The 12,715-nt window shown below is 39.0% G+C and overlaps 1 protein-coding gene and 1 pseudogene across 1 annotated transcript in view; one reads left to right on the top strand and one right to left on the bottom strand.

The window, feature by feature from the left end:
• Positions 1-12,715, top strand: part of SLC16A2 (solute carrier family 16 member 2) — a 98,059-nt gene that overhangs the window by 68,318 nt on the left and 17,026 nt on the right. The window lies entirely within an intron of this gene.
• LOC103249987 lies at positions 2,627-2,860 on the bottom strand (annotated as a pseudogene).

The raw sequence follows: 12,715 nt of genomic DNA, 5'->3' as shown, positions 1-12,715 counted from the left end.
AAAAAAAAAGGCTGGGCTTGGTGGCTCAGCCTTTAATCCCAGCGCTTTGGGAGGCCGCGGCAAGTGGATTACCTGAGCTCACAGGTTCAAGACCAGCCCGGGCAACTTGGCGAGACCTCGTCTCTACAATAAATTTTAAAAAAACCAAAATAAAATAAAATTAGCCAGGCGTGGTAGCACACACCTGTAGTTCCGGCTACTTGGAAGGCTGAGGCGGAAGGTGGCCGTGAGTGTGCCACTGCACTCTAGCCTGGGCAACAGAGTGAGACTCCGACTCAAAAAAAAAAAAAAAAAAAGAAAGAAAAAGAAAAGAAAAACCTTGCTGGGATTTTAGTTAGAGTTACATTGTAGCTATAGAAAAATTAGGAAAGAAATGACATCTGACCCATAAACAAGATGTATACCTCCACTTATTCATCTTCTTTAATTTATCTCAGCAATATGTTGTGATTTTCAGTGTAGAAGTCTGACACATTTTTTCAATCAAATTTATGTATAAATATTTCAAATTTTTGATCACATTGAAAATGGTATTTTATGTAAATTTTTGACTATTCATTGCTAGCATACATAGATACAATTGGTTTTTGTATATTGACTTTGTATTCTGGGATCTTGTTTAGCTCACTTATTAGTTCTAGTAGCTTTTGTGTAGAGTCTTTTGAATTTTTTTAGGTAGATGATCATGTTATCTGTAAATAGAGACAGGTTTACTTCTTCATTTTCAATTTGTATGTCTTCTATCATTTCTTATTGTCTTATTGCACTAGCTAGAACCTCCAGTAGAATGTTAAATAGAAATATGCGAGCAGACGTCCTTGCCTTGTTCCTAATCTTCGTATGGAAGCATTCAGTCTTTCATGATTAAGTATGATGTTAGCTGTAGGTTTTTTATAGTAGCCCTTTGTTGGATTGTAAAAGTCCCCTTCTATTTCTAGTTTGCTGAGGGTTTTTAAAGAATCTTGAATGGATATTTTGTCAAATGCTTTTTTGACATCTATTGAGATAATTATGTTTAAAAAAATGTTTAGTATGGTATAATTGCATAGTGCCTTGATTGATTTTTGGATGTTGAACTAACCTTGAATTTCTGGGATAAATTTTACTTGGCCATAACAATTTATCTTTTTTATGTATTATTGTATTCAGTTTGCTAAAATGTTAAGGATTTTAGAACCGTGTTTATGAAGGACTTACATCTGTAGTTTTCTTTCCTTTTGATATCTTTTTTTTTTTTTTGAGTTGGAGTCTCACTCTGTCACCCAGACTGGAGTGCAGTGGCCGCTGCCGGCCACTGCAGCCTCGACCTGCTGGGCTCCGGCGATCCTTCCGCCTCAGCCTTCCAAGTAGCTGGAACTACAGGTGCGCGCTACCACGCCTGGCTAATTTTTGATTTATTGTAGAGATGAGGTCTCGCCAAGTTGCCCAGGTGGGTCTTGAACCTGCGGGCTCAGGCAATCCACTCACCTCAGCCTCCCAAAGTGCTGGAATTACAGGCTGAGTCACTGAGCCTGGCTCCTTTTGATATCTTTATCTGGTTTTGGTTTCAGGGTAATACTGGTCTCATAAAATGAGTTGGGAAGTGTTTCTTCCTATTTTCTGTAAGAGTTTGTGTAAAACTGGTATTATTTATCACTTAAATGTTTAGAATTCACCAGTGAAGCCATCTTGGTCAGCCCTTCTATGATTCTTAAGAGCCTTTTAATTTTTAACATCTTGCAGTCCTAAAAAGGCCCCTGTTATCAATATTTCTGTTTCAGATATGTCTCTCCTTCTGTTGCCTTATTTCTTGTCTGACTCTGCCTCCTGCCTCTTTCCCATATTCTCTATCAGGTGAATGTCTGACTATCTGAGTCTGTAGGTACTGGGCCAACCTCCTCAGAGAAAGAAGAGAAAACTTTTTCAAGTCATAGTTTTTTTCCAGCACTGGTGTGTTTTGGTCAAAGAATCACCTGTAATCTCCCTTACCTACTGGAGTAGATAAGTGACCACTGTTCAAAACTAGTGGGCACCAAGTCAGTGGGCTATAGACCATTAAATAGAGACCAGTTACCCCTGAAGGTCTGGGGCAAGAGTTAAAAGGCCTACATTTTTAGATTTGACATAGGCACTCCTAAGTGTGGGTTTTTCTGAACCTCAGTCTATCTGTAAAATTAAACTGGACCCCTAGATTTTCTGGCTTCAAAATGGAAGCAAATAAGTAATTGCAGCAGAGAGAAGGCGGCCTTAGTATTGGGGTAATAAGACAACTTATATTTTCAGTGATTATTTGACTTTAAAAGATTTGAAACTCAAAAGTAGATAGTCTATCAAAATTGGCATGTGTTGAGACAAAGTGCAAAAGAATAAAAATGGAATTTGTTTAAATGTTGAATGCTTGGAAAAGAATGTTTTCCAGTATTGCTGTGCCATCCCAGAAGAAAAAAAAAGATACTGGGAGGATCAAATGCCAAAACAATTATGGAAGTACTTTTGGACTTTTTTTTTTTTTGGTCTTCCAAGTGTTAAAGTTTATTGAGGGCATGAGGGGCTACAAGGGAGCCCTGAGTGTCTGGGAGTTCGGCCTCACATCTGCGTGGACAGTGGCCCCACGGGTGGCTGGGGATGGGGTCTCCACCGTCTGGGTTTACTTGAAGTTGTGACTCTTGGCTCCACCCTGTCCAAAGCCTTTGGGCCCGAACATGGCTGAGTAGCAGGGGTGGTTGCAGTAGAGCTTGCCTTCATGCTTGGCATGGCCTCCGGAGGTCAGCGTCTTCCCACATTTCTCACACTTCAGGCAGGGCTGATGCCAGTCCTTGCCCAGCGAGGTCACCTGCTCAGTGAAGTACACCTCATTGTCGCACTTGGGGCACTTGGGCATGGCGGCGCGGGTCTGTGAGTCGAAGATTGGGGCAGGAGCGGGCTATCGGAGTGGGACTCTGGACTTTTTAAATAAAGGTTTAGCCGAGCTCGGTGGCTCAGCCTGTAATCTCGCGCCTTTGGGAGGCTGAGGTGAGTGGACTGCCTGAGCCCGCGGGTTCGAGACCCGCCTGGGCAACTTGGCGAGACCTCATCTCTACAATTAAAAAAAAAAAAATCAGCGGGGCATGGTAGCGCGTGCCTGTAATTCCGGCTACTCGAAAGGCTGAGGCGGAAGGATCGCTGGAGCCCAGCAGGTCAAGGCTGCAGTGGCCGGGAACAGCCACTGCACTCCAGTCTGGGTGACAGAGTGGGACTCCAACTCAAAAAAATAAAATAAAATAAAATAAAATAAAAGCTTGCTACAAATCTGAAGTTGTGTTCTAGACTCTGGACCCTGCACAAGGCTAGGAAAATAATTAATAAATGAAACTCAGCTGGAGATCACTCTCCTGGCCAGCCACAAAGAGAATGGAGGTCAGGACTTCTGACATCTCAGTCCCTAAGGAAAATCAGAATGTTGCATTTCTCCCTTCTGGAGCTCCCCAGCCGGCTCCTGAAATGACATCTCCTACCTCCTTAAAATGTATTTCACTGATTATTTCAGTCATCTAACATATGCTGATCACCTGGACATATGTGCCAGCATAAGTCATCACAGTCCTGAGCTGCCTGCCACTTATTCCACATTGTCCCCTCACCTTACCTATACAATTCCAACCACCCCCATTTATCCCAACTGACTTTTCACCAGATCTAGGAACTCTGAAGAAGTGTGTAGATAGGGCAGAGGCAGAGGAATATTTCTGGCAACACAGACTCAAGTTCATGGTGCCATTCTCTCCATTTAGAATTGGATATAGCTGTTGGATAGCTAATCCTTAGAACATGGCCTCTTAATCCTATTTTCTATTATTTCGTTATACTGTGCGCCTTGTCAGGAGGCAGGGACTCTAGAATAGAGCCATCTCTGCCTCAATATAACCCCCCACTTATCTCTCTTCCCATCTACTCCTTACCAAGCTTTAGCCCTTCTTTGACTTTGCTCCATCGTGCCCTCATTTGAGCTTTTGTTAGTTACTCACAATAACAGGAATTTGTGAAAGCCTGTAATTTATTTGGAGAGTTTGGCTCTTGGAGTACCCTCTCTCCTTCTTTCAACTCTGGGAGAGCTGAGAGAGCTTGGCTTTTGGCAACCAAATAACTCAGGAATCTGGACTCGCATTTGAGTTTTTTTTTTAAGCGGTCTCCCTGTACTTCAAAGACATTAGCCTGAGTGCCTGGGTAAGGAACCAAGGCACTAATTGAGTATTTGAGTGAAAAGTCTTGGAGGAAACTTGAGGGCCAATAGGTCTAGGATGTAGCTGCAAAAGCCAGGGTTCTGACCTTGAACTGTCCAGGCTCAACAGAAGCCCAGCTGGCTATGGGTGCTTTGAGGATGGGGAGGGAGTTTCTGCTGAATACAGACATGTGTTTACTGTAGGTACAAGACTTTTGTGTCCAACACTCTCACTCCATGACACCAGGCCTTGTTACTGCTGAGAGGGGAAGGTTGAGTGAAAATAACTTTGGGAACCACTGGGAAAAAGGTGTGGATGGTAGTTTTATCTTTTGATTTTTGAGTTGGAGTCTCACTCCGTCGCCCAGGCTGGAGTGCAGTGGCATGCTCACAGCCACCCCAGTGTTGACCTGCTGGGCTCAGGCGATCCTTCCACCTCAGCCTTCCAAATAGCTGGAACTACAGGCGCGCACTACTGTGCCCAGCTAATTTTTGATTTATTGTAGAGACGAGGTCTCGCCAAGTTGCCTGGGCAGGTCTCGAACCCGCGGGCTTGGGCAACCTACTTGCCTCGGCCTCCCAAAGTGCTGGGATTACAGGCTGAGCCACTGAGCCTGGCCGATGGTGGGTTTTTTATATGGTTCATCTTCAAAGTTCATGGCTCTGTTGGACAGAAAATTTATTAGTCAGGAATTAGGTGCTTGTTTAGCACTTAGTGCAACTGTGGGTTGAAAATAATGCTTTCTGCCTGATAGAAAGCTATGGGGTTCCACCTCTGATTTTTTCCAAGTCTATTTATTGCCCCATACATCTCCTGTTGAAATATACATTTTACCCTTCCCAACTCTCCCATATTTCAGCTGCTTCACTGAAATCTCTGTCTTCTTCATATGAGAATAGGGATAATTATGGGGAATAATAGAAACTCTCTAGTTTTGAGTCCAAGGATTATTAGAATTCTAGAAAACTTCCACCGGCTCCTTGCATTTTCCAAAATAAAAAACTGAATGCAAGAAAGGTAAAATATAACCAGTAATACTCATTAATTATCAATGTGGTAATAATTGTCATTTTCACTGTTATTATGACTATTGGCTCTTTTTTTATATAGTCATTGCTTGATTATTTGGTTCTTACTAAATTTTAAAAAATAATTCATCCTGCTAACAGTTCCTTAAGTCCTTTCTCTTATATCACGCTAAGCTTCTTCACTCCTTAATCTAGCTATTAGATTATCTTTCTCTCCCTTAATACAGAAAATTTTCTTTCACTTAGAGTGTCTGACTTCTCTGAAAAATCTTTAAATAAAAATTGTTATTCTGGTTATAAACTTTGAAATTTATTAAATTTATTGCCCTATTTTTAAAAAATGTGTTCTCTATTGTGAGATCTTTGAAGTCAAGTACTATATGTCACTCTCTGAGCAAACTCAATGCCGTGGAATAACCATGTGTCTGGACTAGACAGAATGTCAATTAACTGTTGAATAAATTAATATCATATATGGATGGCTTCATTTTTAAAAATATACATTTAGCATTAAAACCATATCAAGTTTTTTCTATTCCTCCCATGAAGTACAGCTAAAAATGCTGGACATCATGTCTAAAACAAAAATAAGAAGACTTAAAGGTGAAGAGAAGAAGGCAGATGGGCTAGGGACCTTTGAGACCCAAGGGACAGCACAGCAGAAAATCTATGTTTTGTTTTTGTTTCATATATCTTAGAACTGGAGATGAAGAAGCTGGCAAATCAGAAATGCCAATGGGCACAGACAAAGAAAACCCCCAAGAAAAGCCTAATCTGTCAAGCCAAAGGGCCAGAAAAGAGGCAACCTAGTTAAGACAGAAAACCTTTAGACAATAACCCCTTTACTCCAACCAAACACCACAGGAAAAAAGTGCACCCCACTAGGCCTTTGCCAGTTAAGGCCTAGTGGGGAGCTAAGACGTCTACACTCACTCAGCTGTAACAAGGTGCCTCAACCTGCCCTCCTCTTATGTTGAGGCGGTATCAGAGAAAACTGAGTAGGGAACCAGGAATTTCTTTCCCTCTCAATGGTATCAAGGCCTACCCATTCCCCATGGTGTCAATGAAGCCCATGTAGGGAGCTTGGACTTTCACCCTTGCCAGGCCATAACCTTTAACCACTTCTCCTGCTCCTGGCAAGGTGCCAAGATGGTGTCAGTGAAGGCTAAGTAGGAAACTAGGATTTTCACCATCATTCAGTGTAGTGCCAGTTGAGGCCACATGGGAAACAGTAACAAGGGATCTCTACCCCTATACCAACCATGAAGGTATTCAGAAGAAGTCCAATGAAGATTTTGAACACCCACTCCTGCTCAGCCATAACAAGGTACCCTTCCTCTCCAGGGTGTCAATGGAGGCTGACAGTAATGAAGTGGTCCCTCAATGGCACAATATCAGAGGAGGCCTGCTGAAACACAATATTTAAATAAGATTCAGAGTCTCATATCCAAAATATCCAGGATACAATAGAAAATCACTCATCACACCAAGGACCAGAGAAATTTTGACTTCAACAAGAAAAGGCCATCAGTTGACACCAACACCGAGATGACAAAGAAGTTAGAATTATTTGGCAAGAATTTTAAAGAAACCATCATAAAAAATGCTTCATTAAGCCAAACAAATGAAAAGATGCTAAGTCTCAGCAAACAATTAGATGTAAAGACAAAACAAATCAAAATTTTTAGGACTGAAAAATATAATAACCAAAATAAAATAAGTTGTACTGGGTGGGCTCCACAGCAGAATAGAGAGGTCAGAGGAAAGAATAAGTGAACTTGAAGTCAAAACAATAAAATTATCCAATACAAACAACAGAGAGAAAATAGATTTTTTAAAAAATGAACAGAGCCTCAGGGACCTGTGAAGTTATAAGAAAAGACTTAACATTCCTGTCATCAGAGGATTATCAGAAGAGAAAAAAGGTGGGGCTGCAAAGGTACTCAAAGAAACAATTGTTTTTGTTGTGTTTGCTTTTGAGGTCTTAGTCATGAATTCTTTGCCTAGGTCACTGTCCAGAAAAGTTTTTTTCTAGGTTTTCTTCTAGAATTTGTATAGTTTCAGGTTTTAAATTTAAGTGTTAAATAAATCTTGAGTTAATTTTTGTATATGGCTATCAAATTTTCACAGACCTATTTATTGAATAGAGTGTCTTTTCCCTAGTGTAGTTTTTGCTAACTTTGTTGAAGATCAGTTGACTGTAGGTATATGGTTTTATTTCTGAGTTCTCTATTTCTGTTCCATTGATCAATATGTCTATTTTTATACCTGTATCATGCTTTTTTGGTTACTATACCCTTGTAGTATAATTTGAAGTCAAGTAAAACTCTAGCTTTGTTCTTTTTGTGTAGGATTGCTTTGGCTATCAGACTCTTTTGTGGTTCCACATGAATTTTAATTTTTTAAATTTTGTGAAAAATGACATTGGTATTTTGATAAGAATTAGATTGAATCTGTAGGTTGCTTTAGGTAGTGTGGTAATTTTAATATTGATTCTTCCTATCTATGAATATGGGAGGTTTTTCCATTTATTGTGTCATCTACAATTTCTTTCATCAGTGTTTTGTTATTTTCCTTGTAGAGATCATTCACCTCCTTGGTTAAATGTATTCCTAAGTGTTCTTTTTGTAGCTATTGTAAATGGGGTTGACTTTTTAATTTAGTTCTCAGCTTGATTATTATTGGTATATAGAAATGCTACATTTTTTTTACGCTGAACATTCCTGGAAAAAGAAAAGTTTCCATCAGCAAACAAAGATAACTTAATTTCCTCTTTTCCAATTTTGGATGCCTTTTATTTCTTTTTCTTGCTTAATTGCTCTACAGACAAGTGGAACTTAAACTAAAAAGCTTCTACACAGCAAAATAAATAATCAACAGAATGAAAAGACAACTTACAGAGTGGGAGAAAATATTTGCAAAATATGCATCCAACAAAAGACTCTAGGGGGAAAACAATTCAAATGATAGAGAATTTCTCACCAGAAACCATGGAAGGCAAAAGGAAGAAGTGATACACCATTTTTCAAGTACTGAAATAAAAGACTTGTCAATCCAGACTTGTATATCCACTGGAAATATTCTTCAGGAATGAGGAGGAAATCAAAACATTCTCAGATGAAAGAAAACTAGGAGAATTTGTCACCAACAGACTTACCCTAAAAGAATGACTAAAGGAAATTATTTAACCAGAAAAGAAACAATAAAAGAAGGAATCTTGGAACATCAGGAATAAAGAAATGGCAGTGGAAAGAGTAAAACTATGGGTAAATATAGTAGATATCAGAATAGAATAAATTTATTAGACTAGACAGATTTCTCCTCCTTTGTGCTTTCTAAATTGTGTTTAGCAGTTGAAGAAAAATTATAATAATGTCTGATGTGATTATCAATGTGTATAGAGAAAGAATTTTTAGAGGAAATATTTAAGACAATTGTATTATAAATGGAGGAGGGTGAAGGGACATAAAAGAGGTTTCTATACTCCACTCAAACTAGTAAAATGTTAACACCAGTAAACTGTGATGTTATATGCACATATTGTGATTTCTTTGAGTATTTTTTTAGTGGCCACTATAACTGTATACAAAGGAATACACTCAAAAGCACTGTGAATAAATTAAAATGGAATTCTAAAAACTTTTAAAGTAAGCCACACACAGACTGGAAAAAAAGAAAACAGAAAGTAAAAACAGACAGGAAACAGAAATAAAGTGCTCCTAACACACCAGTGATTACATAAAATGTAAATGATCTAAATACATCAATTCAAAAACAGAGATTAGCAGAGTGGATAGAAAAAAAAAATGATGACCCAACTACATGCTTGCTATATGCTTTTTTAAAATTTAAGCCAATTTCAAAAGGTCACATACTATATGACTCCATTTATATAACTTTCTTGAAATAAGAATATTATAGAGATGGTAAAAAACTTCGTGATTGCTAGGAGGTAGGGATGGGGGAAGAGTGGGCTGAGTGTGACTTTAACACAAATGAGATCTTTGTGGTGATAGAATAGTTCTGTATCTTGATTACAATGGTGGTTACAGGAATCTACCCGTGATAAAATGACATAGAACTATACGCATGCATTGTATCATTCCCAACTTCCTGGATTTGATATTATACTACAGTTACAAGAGGAAACTGAGTGAAGAATTCATGGACCTCTCTGGACTATCTTTGTTAGTTCCTGTCAACCTATAATTATTTCAAAATTAAAAGTGTTTTTTAAAAACCAGAATGCTTATTTTTAAAAAACTATATCAAATATAATTTAAATTTTCTTTGACTGTACAAAAGATACCTTACAAGAATAACCATCAGTTTTCATTCTGAATATTTACAATATTTACAGTATTCAGAAGGGAAAAGTAATAGTGAGTTCTAGTTATAGAATGTCAGTAAGATGATTTACTGAGTTTGTTCTTTTTTTCTCTCTTTGGCAATACAACTAAGCTATTTTTTTTTTTTTTTGAGTTGGAGTCTCACTCTGTCACCCAGACTGGAGTGCAGTGGCATGCTCCCGGCCACTGCAGCCTTGACCTGCCAGGCTCCGGCGATCCTTCCAAGTAGCCGGAACTACAGGTGCATGCTACCATGTCCGGCTAATTTTTGATTTATTGTAGAGACAAGTTCTCACCAAGTTGCCCGGGTGGGTCTCAAACCCGCGGGCTCAGGCAATCCACTCGCCTCAGCCTCCCAAAGTGCTGGGATTACAGGCTGAGCCACCGAGCCTGGCCCAACTAAGCTATTTTTAAAAAGTATATCCAGAATACAAATACATACATCATAAATGAGATCTTGAACTGGCACTTTCTGCTTTCCTGCCTTCTACTCCCCTTTTTAAAAAAAACAACCTCAGATTTATTGAGATGTAATTATATATGATAATATTCACCCTTTTAATATGCACAGTTCTATTAATTTTTTTTTTGAGTTGGAGTCACTCTGTCGCCTAGGCTGGAGCACAGTGGCACACTCACAGCCACCCCAGAATCCACCTGTTGGGCTCAGGAGATCCTTCCACCTAAGCCTTCCAAGTAGCTGGAACTACAGGCACATGCTACCACACCTGGCTAATTTTTTGATTTATTGTAGAGACGAGGTCTCGCCAAGTTGCCCAGGCCGTTCTTGAACCTGTGAGCTCAGGTAATCCGCTCACCTTGGCCTCCCAAAGTGCTGGAATTACAGGCTTTTGCCACTGTGTCCGGCCTAGTTCTATTAATTTTTACAAAGAATACCACCACCACAGCCAAGATATAGAACATTTACATCACCCCCAAAACTTCCCTCATGCCACTCTGAAGTCAATTCTCTCCCCATCTCTCCTCCTGGAACCTACTGACTTGTTTTTTCTGTCCCCAGAGTTTTGCCTTTTCCAGAATTTTTTATAAGTAGAAGAAATCATCTGAGCTGTCTTCTTTCACTTAACATAATGCCTTTGAGAATCATCCAGGTTGTTGCCTGCATCAGTGTTTTTTTTCTGTTTATTGCCGTGTTGTATTTCATAGCAATAGTATGTACTCATTTGCTTATCCATTCACCAGTTGAAGTACATGTGAGTTGTTGCCAGGTTTTGGTAACTAGTTACATATAACCTTCTAGGTACAGGTTTTTGTCTGAACATAAGTTTTCATTTATCATGAGTTAATACCTAGTTAGTGGGGTTTCAGCATCATAGGGTAGATGTCTGATTAACTTCACAGGAAACTGTCAAACTGTTTTCCAAAGTGGGCATACCACTTTGCATTTCCACCTGCAGTGTATGAGATTTCCAGTTCCTTCACATCCTCCCAGTGCTAGGTATTGTCATTTTTAAAAAGCTTTTTTAGTGGGTGCATAGAGAGTATCTCACTGTGGTTTTAATATGCATTTACCAAATGATTAATTATGTTGAGCATTTTTTCATGTGCTTAATTGCCATTCATATCGTGTGTGTGGTCTGCTCAATTTTTTTTTTTTGCCCATATTTTAAGTTAGATTGTTTTAAAAATTTTTTTTTTAGTCAGAGTCTCACTCTGTCACTCAGGCTGGAGTGCAGTGGCACACTCATGGCTATCGTAGCCTCAGCCTGCTGGGCTCGGGCTATCCTTCCTCCTCAGCCTTCCAAATAGCTGAAACTTACAGGTGCACACCACCATGCCTGGCTAATTTATTATTTTTTTCGTAGAGACAAGGTCTCGCCAAGTTGCCCAGGCTTGTCTCAAATCCCTATGCTCAGAAAATTCTCTCGCCTCCACTTCCCGAAACGCTAGGATTACAGGTGTGTGAGCCATTGTACCTGGCCTATTTGCTTTCTTTTCATTGAGTTGTGAGAGTCAACTCATACTTGTATGATGTATAGCAGTCTATTATCAGAAACGTGTGTTGCAAATATTGTTCCCACTCTATGGCTGGCCTTTTGATTTTCACAACTATTTTTGAAGAGCAGAAATTTAAAATTTTGATGGCCTAATGTATCAATTTTTTTCTTTTATGGATTACATTTTTTGTGAATATCTACAAAATCTTTTCCTAACCAAGGATCAAGAAGATTCTCTGTATGTTCTTCTAAAAGTCTTATAGTTGAAAATTTTACATTGAAGTCTATGCTCCATTTTGCATTGATATTTGTGCATGGTGTGACTATTGATATTTACATATCTCTCTTATACATATAATTATATCTGATTATCATTTTAAAAGCTTTTGAAGAAGTCACAGCAGGAATTTTAATACCCATTTTACAGATGAGAAAACTGAGGATCAGGTAAATGCTGTGTGACTTCTCAAGTTTCTACAGCTGATAAGAGGTGCCATCTATGATAAACCCACAGCTAACATACTGCTAAATGGACAGAAACTGGAAACATTTCCCCTGAAAACTGGAACAAGACAAGGCTGCCCACTCTCACCCCTCTTGCTCAACATTGTGTTATGTCCTAGCTAGGGCAATTAGACAAGAGAAGGAAGTCAGGGGTATTCAAATAGGAAAAGAGAAAGTCAAGTTATCCCTCTTTGCTGATGATATGATCCTATAACTTGAAAATCCAAGAGAATCTGTCAAAAAACTGTTTGCACTGATAAAGGACTTTGGCAAAGTCTCAGGGTATAAAATAAATGTGCAAAAGACAGTTGCATTCCTTTACACCAACAAGAAGCAGACAGAGACCCAAACAAAAAGCACAGTCCCATTCACAATAGCCACACACAAAAAAGAAATTCCATAGCATCTTCCTAACCAGAGAAGTGAAAGACCTTTACAACGAGAATGACGAAACACTGCTCAAAGAAATCCAAGAAGACACAAACAAATGGGAAAATATCCCATGCTCATGGATAGGAAGAATCAACATTGCTAAGATGCCCATCCTACCAAAGGCAATCTATAGATTCAAAATAATACCCATTAAATTACCAACATCATTCTTCTCAGACATGGAAATGACAAGACACAAATTCATGTGGAAACATAAGCGACCACTAATAGCCAAAACAATCCTTAGCAAAAGAAACAAAGCAGGA

The sequence above is a fragment of the Carlito syrichta genome, unplaced genomic scaffold, assembly GCF_000164805.1.
Source record: "Carlito syrichta isolate Samal-C Ts95f unplaced genomic scaffold, Tarsius_syrichta-2.0.1 Scaffold126410, whole genome shotgun sequence".
Lineage (NCBI taxonomy): Eukaryota > Metazoa > Chordata > Mammalia > Primates > Tarsiidae > Carlito > Carlito syrichta.
Note: the sequence above shows the minus strand (reverse complement) of the source record. Positions and strands in the feature narration are given on the sequence as shown.